Source organism: Canis lupus, chromosome 24, assembly GCF_048164855.1.
Source record: "Canis lupus baileyi chromosome 24, mCanLup2.hap1, whole genome shotgun sequence".
Lineage (NCBI taxonomy): Eukaryota > Metazoa > Chordata > Mammalia > Carnivora > Canidae > Canis > Canis lupus.
This window is the reverse complement of record NC_132861.1, coordinates 1282727-1295985: the sequence shown is the minus strand read 5'-3', so window position 1 is coordinate 1295985 and position 13259 is coordinate 1282727. Positions and strand designations below refer to the sequence as shown.

The 13259-nt window shown below is 39.8% G+C and overlaps 1 pseudogene; it reads left to right on the top strand.

The window, feature by feature from the left end:
* The window catches only part of LOC140616559 (bromodomain-containing protein 3-like), a 69500-nt pseudogene extending 61971 nt beyond the window's left edge, over nt 1–7529 (top strand).
* Nucleotides 7530–13259: the final 5730 nt, after the last annotated feature.

The following is a 13259-nucleotide window of genomic DNA, read 5'->3' as shown; positions in this document are numbered from 1 at the left end:
AAATAGACCTGCCCTAGGACCCAGCAATTGCACTGCTAGGGATTTATCCCAAAGATACAAATGCAATGAAACGCCAGGACACTTGCACCTCGATGTTTCTAGCAGCGGTGTCCACAATAGCTAAACTGTGGAAGGAGCCTCGGTGTCCATCGAAAGATGAATGGGTAAAGAAGATTGGTTTATGTATACAATGGAATATTACTCAGCCATTAGAAATGACCAATACCCATCATTTGTTTCGACGTGGATGGACCTGGAGGGTATTATGCTGCGTGAAATAAGTCCATCGGAGAAGGACAAACATTTTATGGTCTCATTCATTTGGGGAATATAAAAAATAATGAAAGGGATTAAAGGGGAAAGAAAAAATGAGTGGGAAATATCAGAAAGGGAGACAGAACATGACAGACTCCTAACTCTGGGAAACGAACTAGGGGTAGTTGAAGGGGAGGTGGGTGGCAGGTGGGGGTAACTGGGTGGCGGACACTGATGGGGGCACTTACTTGATGGGATGAGCACTGAGTGTTATTCTGTATGGTGGCAAATTGAGCACCAATAAAAAATAAATTTATTAAAAAAAAAGAAAAAAAATGTTTGGCCAACATTCAAATTGTTTATACCATAGGCTCATCTTAAGAAACCTGGTTAACCTTTATTTCCAACATCAAAAGCATGAAGTTCCATTCTTAAAGCAGTAGATTCGAAAGAAGAAAGGTTTTGACTATATCACTGCAATATTGCCACTTGCAGAAGCCCTTTGAAGTAACTAGAATGGACTTTATTGGCCTTGCCAATGTCCTACAAATGTTTTGTTTTCATATTTCATTTAAAACATGAATTATTTTTCCCTTTTGATATTGAGTGTATTTCATCATGGAAAATCAGCATCTTCAACTTGCTCTTTTTTCTTCAAATGGCTTCCAAAATGAGGTATACTCTGGAGTTTTGAATGGATCATGTTTTTATTTTTACAGTTCTCTTCCATAGCAAATCAAGCTCATTAGGTATGTGGCTGACCGCAAGCTGTTCTGTGTGAACAGAAAGCAGCGTGTGATTTGGCATTTGGATACAACTTTTGTTGGGGGGAGATCAGTACATAGAGCTTCATTCTTAAATTAAACCAGGACACTTGTTCTTGTCCTTGTTACTGCTCCTCAAGTATTTATGAATGAAGCAAAAAGTCGTCTTCATGTAATAATGGGTTTTCATTTTTATTTAATTTTTATTTAATTTTTAAGATTTTATTTATTCATGAGAGACACACAGAGCGAGAGAGAGGCAGAGACACAGGCAGAGGGTGAAGCAGACTCCGAGCAGGGAGCCAGATGTCGGACTCGATCCCCGGTCCCCAAGATCAGGCCCTGGACCGAAGCTGGCGCTAAACTGCAGAGCCACCCGGGCTGCCCTGGATTTTTCATTTTTAAACAGGAAAATCACTTAGTGGCATTTCTCACAGTAGCTCTTAGAGGTGGGCTTTCACTTCTGTTCTATTAATAGTTTTCTTGTAAGGTAAATATCTGCTAGCATACTTACTACATGTTAGCCAATGACTCTGCTACATTGTGTGCTCTTGCTATTACTAAAAGCCCAACCGTCATTTCTCCTTTTGTTGAGTTTTTCAAATGAATGGCTTTATTTATTACAGTGGGTAATAGCAGTAGACTTTCCTGCAGTGACTGTACTGTACTGTATGTATTCAATAAATACTGTTAATTGGTGACAGAAATTTATACACAAAAGAAGCAGGTGAATCAGACTAGACCAGATCTAGAGGGAGATACAGAAGCAAATTCTCTATTTGTTACCCTGTCGTCTGTTAGATTTAATATATTATTCTGAGTGAAGTAAGTCAGTCGGAGAGGGACAAACATCATATGGTCTCATTCATTCGGGGAATATAAAAACTAGTGAAAGGGATTCAAGGGGAAAGGAAAGAAAATGAGTGGGAAATATCAGTGAGGGTGACAGCACATAAGAGACACCTAACTCTGGGAAATGAAGAAGGGGTGGTGGAAGGGGAGGTTGGCCGGGGTTGGGGTGACAGGGTGACTGGCACTGAGGGGGGCACTTGACGGGATGAGCATCAGGTGTTGTAGTATATGTTGGCCAATCGAACCCCAATAACAAATATACAAAAAATAAGGGAAAAAGAATTAAAAATAGATAAAAATAAACTTCATTTAAAAAGGTTTAATATATCATCTTATTGTGATTATTATCTTAGTCTTTACAGAAATGCCATGTAAACAAGTTGCTGAATATGTTGTGTCTCATGGCATTGTACAGAACTTTGTATGTGCAACAGTCCTCTCATACAGGAATTCTGCCAATAATTTTCATTCATTATGTAGTTTTTGTCTTTCATTTTGAGACTCATTGTATAATCTTAATGGCAGTGGTGTGATTTCTCTTTTAGCTGTAAGGAGTACAATGTTTCATAATGTACATGTAGTTGGCTTTTATTTTTCAGTTTTTCTTTAAGGTAAGATACATGTATAAAATTTGCCATTTTTACCATGTTAACGTACAATGTAATGGCATTAGGTATATTCAGAATGTCGTGCAAACATCACCACTCTCTATTTCCAAAACCTTCTCATCACTCTACACAGAAACTCTGTGGCTGTTAAGCGCTACCTTCCCTTGTTGCCCACCCCCAGCTCCCGGCAACCACCATTCTACGCTTTGTCTCTATATTTTAACTGTTTTACATAGTTCACATAAGTGGAACTATACAGTACTTGCCCTTTTGTAACTATACCACTCCATACAATGCTTTCAAGGTTTGTCCATGTTGTAGCATGTATCAGAATCTCCTTCTCTTTCATGGTTGAATAACATTGCACTATGTGTATACACTGCATGTTGTTTGTCCATTTGTCTGTTGATGGACACTTGCATGTGTCCGCCTTTTGGCTATTGTGAATGGTGCTGCAATGGACATTGCTGTACAACTATCTGTTTTGAGTCCCGATTGCGGTTCTTTTGGGTAGACACTTAGCAGCTGAAATGCCTGCTTATATAGTAATTCTGTTTAGGCTTGTGAGAAGGAACCATCAAAGTGTTTTCCGTGGAGTCTGCACCATTTTACATTCCTAACAGCATTATATGAGGGTTCCAATTTCTCCATATCCTCATCACTACCTGTTACACTGAGTAATTTTTGATTATAGCCATTCTCGTGGGCATGAAGTGGTAGTTCATTGTGGTTTTGATTTGCATTTCCCTAATGACTAATGATGTTGAACATGTTTTCAGGTAGTCTTTGGCGATCTGATTGCCTTTTTGTTGTTGAGTTTGGCATTTTTTATATATTTTAGATATTAAACCCTTATCATATTTTCGCCTTGCAAATATTTTTCCCCTTGTGTAGGCTATCATTTCACTTGTCTGATAGTATCCTTTGTACAAAAGTTCTAATTTCTATAAAGATCAGTGTCCATTTTATCTTGTGCTGCTTATGCTCTTGGTAGCATATCTAAGAATCTCTTTGCAAACCCAAGGTTATGAGGATTTACCCCTTGATTTAAAATTTGAGCTAATTTTTTGTGTATGGTGTGAGATAGGGATCTAAGAATCTACATTCTTGTGCATGTAGGAATCCAGTTGTCCTGTATAGTCTATTTTGTTTTCATCTCTATTTTTAGTGGCTATCAGTTTTTATCCTAGAAAGCGTTAGTTTGTGCTTTCTCTGGAAACAGTTTATTGGCAAAAGGTCGATGTCCTTAATTTAAAAATTATTGGAGAAATTTGGTGGCTTCATGACACTGTATAACAGAATTTCTTAAATGACAAAGCCCTGGAGGTGGGGGAAATTAGCTCTCAGGATAAAGAAAACCTAATTCTTATTATTGTACTTTGTATTCTGACACTGTTTGGGTGGCTTATTATTTTTTTTGGTTGTTTTTGTGAAATAAATGCATTTTCAGTTCCACTTCTGGCGTAGCTAGATTCACTCTCAGTGAAGGTCGGAACCCTGTTAGCTTTCTCTGTTGATGTTGTTATTCTGTGGTCCATTTATCTAGTAATAATACATAGTAGGAAAAGGCCAGTTACAATTAATCTGCATTAAACAGGTACGAAAAGAGCAAGAAAATGGTGGGGGAAGTGAACAGAACTTTATGTAGGAACAGGAAATATAAAATGTGACCACATTTGAAATGTAATTAAGAATATTGTAGGTTACAGTTGTAACTGCTAATTCTTAGCATGGATGCATTGTATCCTGCTGAATTTTCCTTTGTTGGCATAATATTGCTGCTAACATTTTATAATAGCACTTTGACTTTTCCAGTTAAAAGGGCAGTTTAACAAAAATATTTGAAGACTTTAGTTTCTCCAGTAGTATTTGGTTTTTGTTCATTTTTAAAGTTCAGTATTCAGATTGTTCCCTTTCAAAGTGGGGAGTTTTGTCAGATATGTTACATTTTTCTCAGTTGCTGACTAGCAGACCTCTTTCAGAGGCTTGTTTACCACCAGCATCACTTCGTCATCATTTTCATCAGCCCTGTGAAGTCCTGTATTTTTGCAGTCATGTTAATGGCATCCAAGGTAAAAACCAATGACAGCATAGAGGGCATGTATTAGGTGGGAAGAAATGTTTAAATGAGGGCTGGTATGAACATTGTCAGTTTATTGGTGAATATCATAATGTCTATATTCCTGTAACCTTGGATTGTTTGGGAATTAGATCCTAAATATTCAGAAGATAGGAACCTCTATGTTTATATTAGTATTTTCTTTATTTTCCCAACATTTGTTAGAGAGAGAGAGAGGAGAGGGGTAGAAGGAGGAGAGAGAATCTCAAGCAGATTCCACACTGAGTCCAGAGCCCAACATGGGGCTCAATCTCATGACCCAAAGACCATGACCTGAGCCAAGATCAAGAGTTGGATGCTTAATCAAGTCAGCCACCCAGACACCTCTGTATTGCTATATTCAATGACTAGGCTTTTATGAACTAATTTGAAGTCTTTTACCTATCTTAGTTAATTGAATATATGACTTGAGATAATTATAGTTGTATAGTAGAAATTTTCCAAACACAATGGTGATAAGCAAATACTGCGAAGGTTAATAGCAAAGCTCTGACAAGCTTAGCCTGTGCAGCACTGGCACAGCCTTATGAAAACAATTATGCAAAAATAATAATCCTGTTGCAACTTCAAATCCAGATGCATAAAAATATTAATTGATTTTTTTTCTTTCAGTAGTGCTAAGTTGCCAGTGGAAACTGCCCATGGGCCACATGAGAGACCACGGATCCTGTAATGCTGGGAGGCATAAAGCTGGCACAGAAGTGCTGCAGAGAGGCTGTCACCAGTTAGAGGGAAGGAGCCAGAGAAGCAAGAGGTGTGGCAACAGCCAAGGGTCTTCAAAGGTAGATGGACGGTGCACTCCCTTCCTGAATGGGAGACCAGCACAGAGACCTTGGGGGCACGCCTCGCCCAGGCTCCAGCCGGAGGCTCCGCCCCAGGCCATGGCCTTCCACTTGCTCACGTGACCACGCCACAGGCATGCAGAGAGGCAGGCTGAGCTCTGCCAGGCCAGCAGGGTCCGTGCCAGGCCTGGTGGACTTCGAGGACAAGGAGCAGGTGAAGGCCTTTCTGGAGAACGTGGTGGAGTGCAAGTACCAGTGCTACTGTGAGAAGGACCCGAATGGTGAGTGCTGGCAGAGCAGCCTGCGAACACGAGGAGATGCATGGGGATGGGCGGGGGCTGCAGGGGTCACGAGCCACCTCTGAAGGAGATCCAGAAGGGGTCTCTGGTCTAGGTAAGTTGGTGGGGCCAGGTGCTTGAGGACCCCTAATCCTCTGCCATCTGCCCCATCCCCCAACTGAGTCAGATTCATTTAATTTTTTAAGGCCAGAAAAAAATGAGTAATTTTGTAGGAAAACGGTGTTTACTGTAACTGACAAAGGAAGAGATAGAAAACCTAAATGGAGAAATTTCCATACACCACCCACAAGAAATAAAGTTGGGGGATGAAGCTGCCCTCCATAATGTATCTGATCCTCCTGGTTTCCCATGGGAATGCCATAAAACACTTAAAGAAGAGATTACTTTAGTGACATTGAGATTTGAGAGCATAGAAAAAGATTGAAACTTTCCACAGTGTAAAAAAAAAGCGAAAGCAGTGTAACACTGATATTATGACCCCATAAAGACAGGACCAGGAGAAAAAAAGCCAACTTCAGTTGCAAGAACTAATGAGGAAAGTCTCAGTAAGATATCATCAATGGATTCCACGGCACATTAAGTGACCAAAATATCTAGCCAAGTGAGGCCCCTTTTGGGAAAGCCACGATGAGATGGCTAGTATTTGGAAATTTATAAATAAATTCTGTAAATAGAATTCCCATATTACCTGGTCACACCCGGAAAACACTATTGGTACATATGGTAGAAAATATTTTGTGAGATTGAACATTAATTACTTGAAGTAATTTTTACTTTCATACCAACTTCATATTTAAAATTATGTCCTGGAGTAAAACACATATCATCATAGGGTTACCAGCATTTGGAAATTCTGGGAGAGCATTTAAAAACTCCTGATACAATACAACGTCCCAGGGTTGGCAGGGTAGGGGTACGCACTCAACTCACTTGGGTGAAGATGGAAAGATGATGATGTGGAAAGAGGGGCTCCTTGTTTATAAAAGACCCTCAGAAGAAGGAAATGAAGTGGAGAAGAATGTCTTTATTTGGGGCATATAATGTTTAAGTTGTAATTATGGTACAGAATCAATACAAATTCATCTGGAAAAATTAAGAATTGTCGGAAAGAAAAAAGACAGGGAGGGGTGAAGAGAAGCCATTCCTAATCCCGTAGTCATTAGAAACAGCCAGTATTATTTGTCACATATCTGAGAGCCTCTCTCTATCCTGTTCATCCAGCCATGATTGAGGTCTGTGGAAAAGGCAGACAAGATGTTAATCTGAGAGGCAGGCATGTGGAGTGACGACAAGCTCTGACACTGAGCCAGGTGGCCTGAGTTTTAAGTCCCAACTCATTTGTTTCTATGTGTGGAACCATCGCCAGTTACTATTTAAAGAGTAGATGGCCTGATACCTCTGAGTGTATTACTTGATACCTATTAAAAACTGGAAATTCTGCGGTGCAACTGTTTTATATATATAGTGTGGGGGGTAATTTCTTCAACTGTAAGTAAGAAGAGGCTCAAGTAAGTTTTCAAGTATAACATTTTAAAGGCACCTGTGTAAGAGCTGAAGTAGATAAAATGTAAAAGCCAACAGTTTTGCATTTGTTAAAGCAGATTTTTTAAGGAACTCCATGTGTCTTCTAGTGCACCTTTGTTGTTTCTTGGGTAATGTTGGGAAAGAAAGGACCCAATTATTCCCTAATAGTATAATTTTACTTGTTTTACAGGACAGAAAGTTATCTAAGCTCAATAGTTCTGAGAAATGTCTTCATCTAGGAGCATTCCCTCTGTTTCTTAGAAGTTTGAATTTGGGAGAAAGGTTGACAATCTGGGGGAAAAAAAAGACTAAGCGAAAGGAACAGCATGCTTAGGAGGGCACACACCACGCCAGTTCCCTTGCTTCTAATGGTTATCACGTACCAACCCAAGTGGCTGCCGCCTTATTAATCATCATGTATGTTTTTAGTAGAGATATGAACTACAACTGATACTTAAAGTACTGAAGCAATATGTTTTAGAAGTTACATATTTTAGAAAACTATCAATTATTCAAGGGAAAAAGGTTTAGCTTTTATGTGGGCTCTATTTGATAATGATTTTTACCCCCATTTGACATCTCATGTAACAATGTACGGTGATAGTAACTAAATTTACTGTGGTAACCATTTTGCAATATATATATACAGCAAATCATTATGTTGTACATATAAAAAGTATTACAGTGGTACATGTCAATGATGTCGCAATTAGAAAAACTTTGATTTAAACATAGAACATTGACATGAGAATCTTAAAGAAGAATCAGACTGGACCATAGAAATAAGCCCACTTATTTATTATCTACAGATTTATAGAAACGTTTAATTTTTTTTTGAGGTTTAGTGGATCTGTTTCTATTCGCAGTGCTGAAAACCCTTCAACTATCTCACTGTTTGCTAGCAGGTGAACTTGTATACTCTTGTTTTTCTTCTAGATTCATGAAAAGCTCTACTACTATGAGAAGTAGAACCCTGTGCCCATCCTCCACAGCACAGCAGTCTTGGCTGATGATGTAAGTGTGCCTTTCGGAGCTCCCTGCCACTCAGCTCCCTTGGGCCCGGTCCTGAGCAGAGCTCTTCCTGGTGCAGACACAAGTGTGAGATCCTGGGAGTGAAAACCAGAAGCCGCTGCAAATGTTTCCAAAAGTCCTGTCACCGAGGACCTTATGCGGATACTGTGCTGATTTGCATTCACTCTCCTGCTCAAAAAATTGTGCGTGGGGATGTCCTCTGTTCTACCTGGGTAGCTACAGTAGCAGAAGTCTGAGGCTAGAACTCTCTGGGCAGAGAGAAACTGTCAGCTACTAGTGTTCTGAGAAAGGCACAGGCAGGAGGAATGCTTTGGAGAAATAAAGACAAATGAGCTAGGTCTGTTGCTGACAGTGCTAAAAACTGACAGATACGCTAGTGTCGGAACGAGGCCTGATGAAATACATAAAAAGACAGGATTGTTTTCAAAATGAAGTATAAAGCATCATAATGATTTATGGATATTAGACCTTTCCACATTACCTTCATAACCAAAGAATAAATGACAGAAGCAGTTAGCATTGATGGAGTAATTTCCTGTAGCTATCATTTTATTTTCAATCTTGGAATGAATTACCTTGCTGTTCCTTGCCGTTCACTTTCAAACTCAGATGAATTGAAAGCACACCTGGATAAACTGTAAAGGACACTGAGCCAGAGGAGAAATAGGTCTCATGTGAAGGTTGGTTTTTGTGATCTCCTTGAGCTTATCTGTTGCTTTCTAAATGTTTTCCTTGTTTATGATTTAAAAAGGAATGTAGTTCAGCTTAAATATCGGGGCCATATAATTTTTAAAAAATCACCTTCAGAAGTTGATTTTCTTATATGTGTTTTCTATTTTATTTTATTTGTAAAAGATTTTACTTATTGATTTGTGAGAGACACAGAGAGAGGCAGAGACACAGGCAGAGGGAGAAGCAGGCTCCCCATAGGAAGCCCAATGTGGGGCTGGATCCTGGGCCAGAATCACGCCCTGAGCCAAAGTTAGACACTCAGCTTCTCAATCACCCAGGTGTCCCTGTGTTTCCTATTTTAATTTAGATAATAAGGCATATGTCTTCAATCTCGAAGTGATTTGCTATTTGGTTAGTCCCCCAGACTCCTTTCAGGTTTTATCCACAGATTAGAAATTATAGGGATCTTTAACTTTATGTGTTTTATGCAGATGCTTATTCATCTGCTCCTCTTGGTTCTTCATTAGAGAACCAAACTTTTTGAAGTGAAGTTGAGTAAAGGTATAGACAGAATTCTAGTAAGGGGCAGTTGCCACTTGAGGAAGTCTTAAGAAATCACTTTATTTTTTTTAACTCTTTTTTTTAAGATTTTATTTATTCATAAGAGACACAGAGAGAGAGAGACAAAGAGACAGAGAGAAAGTCAGAGACACAGGCAGAGGGAGAAGCAGGCAGGGAGCCCACAGTGGGACTTGATCCTGTCGGATCAAGCCCTGGCCCAAAGGCAGTGCTAAACTGCTGAGCCACTCAGGCTGCCCAATTTTTAAAACCTTTTTATCAGGGACGCCTGGGTGGCTCAGTGCTTAAGCATCAGCCTTCAGCCCAGGGTGTGATCCTGGAGTCCCGGGATCGAGTAGCACTTTGGGCTCGCTGCATGGAGCCTGTTTCTCTTTCTGCCTATGTCTCTGCCTCTGTCTGTCTCTCTGTCTCATGAATAAATAAAATCTTTAAAAAATCCATCAAATGCCTCTTTTGTGCCAACCACGGGACTATGTGCCTTGTTCTTTTGCATTCTTATAACAATCATATTAACCACCACTTGTCTTGCTTTAACTGTACTTTGAGATAACTGGATTCATGTGTTGAAATACATAATACAGATCCCGTGTACACTTGACCCTGCTTCCTCATCTCGCATAGTTATGGTAACCATGTGGGTACATCGCCACTGACGTAGTCCCTTAGGCTTTTTCAGATTTTACATACCTTGTGTACGTGCATACGTTTGTGTATTTTTTCCTGTCCAGTTTACTACATGTGTAGATTACCGTTTCTTTTGAACATATGATGGAAAGAAGGCTGAGGTAAGTTATGGGAGGTAAATGAAGTATAGACCTGGTTTGAATCTAGGTCTGTTTGACTCAGAGTTTTGATTTTTCAATAGCAGTAGCGATGGACACTCCTGGTTGGTGCAGTGGGTTGAGTGTCTGACTCTTGGTCTCAGCTCCAGCCATGATCAGGGTCATGATTTGGAGCTTCGTGTCAAGCTCCATGCTGAGCGTGGAGTCTGCTTAAGATTCTGTCTCTCTCTGCCCCTGTCCCCTGCCTCTCTGTAAAATAAATTAATCTTTAAAAAATAATAGTCATGATGAATAACTAATAATAAGAACAATAGCTGAAGCTCACTGAGTTACATATGAAACAGACTATTTGGGACACCTTACAAATAGTTTTATGAAATCATAAATAAGAGCTAGCTTAAGCATGATGCCAGGTTTTTAAGGGAATAAGTGTAAATCATCAAGAATACTTAGTATGTAATAGGGAGACATTTTCTTCCCCCTGAAGTAGAATAGATCTTTTTGGCCACATGCAGTCCCAGGAATGTTTGAGTTTAACGTCTCATGTTACAGATCCAGCTTTCCAAGGCAAAGCGAATACATTTGGTGAATGATCACTGATTATCAGAATATGATAATACTTTAGGAAGATAATAGATAGACATATCAGCAGGCCATAATTTATGATTCTTTGCTAGTTACATATCTTGTAAAGCTGTCCCTGTGATGAACAGCAGCACTTCAGAGCAGGAATAACAGCACACTCCTGTGTCGTAGATCCCAGGAGGTTTCGGTGCTCTTGTAGACAGCAGACAGAAATAAAAGGAAGTTTCTCCTTTTAACCTCGTATTAATCCCACTGGAAAGTGAAACGTGTGCTGAGAGTTGATACTGACTTCTTCTAGGTCACCTCCCTGAAGAGGCCCCGGGCAGGCACTGTCATAACAGTTCTTGGACAGGACTGACGGCCCCCAAAGGAGGTGGGAGGGTTTCTGCAACAGGCTACTGGTGGAACAAGGCACTACTGTCTAGCCCCAAGAAGCTTCTAGTGAGGAGGGCCCCGAGGAACCTGCATCCTTTTCCTTAACTCTTTCAGAGGTTATGGCATATGCTCAGATTGGAGTTAAAGGTAAACTCAGTTCTGTGTAGCTTGTGGTTGTTGCTTTTGAAAAGTGAGCAGCTACAAGAAAGCAACACCAAGTATGGTTTAATAGGCCTTAGCTTTTTGGAACTTGAATTTGGATGTAGATAACGCAAATGGTTTTGAAGCTATATATCATTAGGAACTCTTTGGAAACCACAAAACCTTTTTAATGGGCCACTCTATCAATTTTCTGCTCTTCTAAGGAAGTTATTCCTATTCATGACTCCTTTTGATCTTTGGCTAACACTGAGACAATAGTAGTGACAATTTAGTTTTCTTCTTCCTCTGAAAGCTTGTACACGTTTTCTGCCTCGGGTTGTGTCCACTTGGATGCCTGGAGAATGTTGACAAACGAAAGGTTAGGCTAGCCTGTTGATGCTGCATATTTGATTGGGCTGTAAAAATCAAAAAGGTTCCTTGGCTTCTGCGGAGAAGCGTTCTGCTTGATGGTCCAGAATACTGATCCAGTAAAAACGACATGTTCCAGCCATCCTTCACACACACCTTAAGTGAAATTAATGAGATCACTCTATGATTACGCTTTGTGTTTTATTTTTCACTTTCTAGGTCTGTATGAGCTGTTGGCTATTCTGCCAGTCCAGCTGGGGCCACTTGTGGACAGCCAGGAAGACCTGACCTTCCTCTGGGATATGTTTGGTGAGAAAAGCCTGCATTCACTGGTAAAGGTAAAAACCATACTGATGTCAGATTCTCTTGGTGGGAAAACATGGAAAAACATTTTGAGTGCTGTCTCATAAACCAGAGATCAAATTGTTGCCTTCTGCAAGGCAGAACAAATCAGCCTTGTTCCGTGATGAGCATGGAAGTTGTTAAAGATTTTACCAAAAATACCTAGATGATTTCCCTTAATGGTGGTGATCTGGCTGTGTGCACTAATGAAGCCAACGTATGCCTGCCCTTGTTTAGAAGAAGAATATGAAATAATAGCAGGAAGGTATAGGCTCCTTATGGACAACATTCATGAGCTGGAATTTAGCTTGAGTAATGAATGGTCACAACAAAAATTAGAAGGAATATATTTTCTGAGGTTAAGGATGGCAGCAGTTCATAGCCACATTAATTTAAAATAATTACCTTTCCACACCAATCTTAAGATAATTTGTTCCAACTCTCTGAAGAAAGTCCATGGTATTTTGATAGGGATTGCATTAAATGTGTAAATTGCCCTGGGTAACATTGACATTTTCACTATATTAATTCTTCTAATCCATGACCATGGAGTATTTTTCCATCTCTTTATGTCTTCCTCAATTTCTTTCAGAAGTGTTCCCTAGTTTTTAGGTTGGTTCGTTTATTCCTAGGTATCTTAGGCTTTTGGGTGCAATTGTAAATGGGACTGACTCCTTAATTTCTCTTTCTTCAGTCTCATTGTTAGTGTATAGAAGTGCCACTGACTTCTGGGCATTGATTTTGTATCCTGCCACACTGCCAAATTGCTGGTATGAGTTCTAGCAATCTTGGAGTGGAGTCTTTTGGGTTTTCTATGTACAGTATCATGTCATCAGTGAAGAGGGAGAGTTTGACTTCTTTGCCAATTTGAATGCCTTTTATTTCTTTTTGTTGTCTTATTGCTGAGGCTAGGACTTCTAGTACTATGTTGAATAGCAGTGGTGAGAGTGGACATCCCTGTCTTGTTCTTGATTTAGGGGAAAGGCTCACAGTTTTTCCCCATTGAGAATAATATTTGCTGTGGGCTTTTCATAGGTGGCTTTTAAGATGCTGAAGAATGTTCCCTCTATCCCTACACCCTGAAGAGTTTTGATCAGGAATGGATGCTGTATTTTGTCAAATGCTTTCTCTGCATCTATTGAGAGGATCATGTGGTTGTTGTTTTTTTCTCTTGCTGAT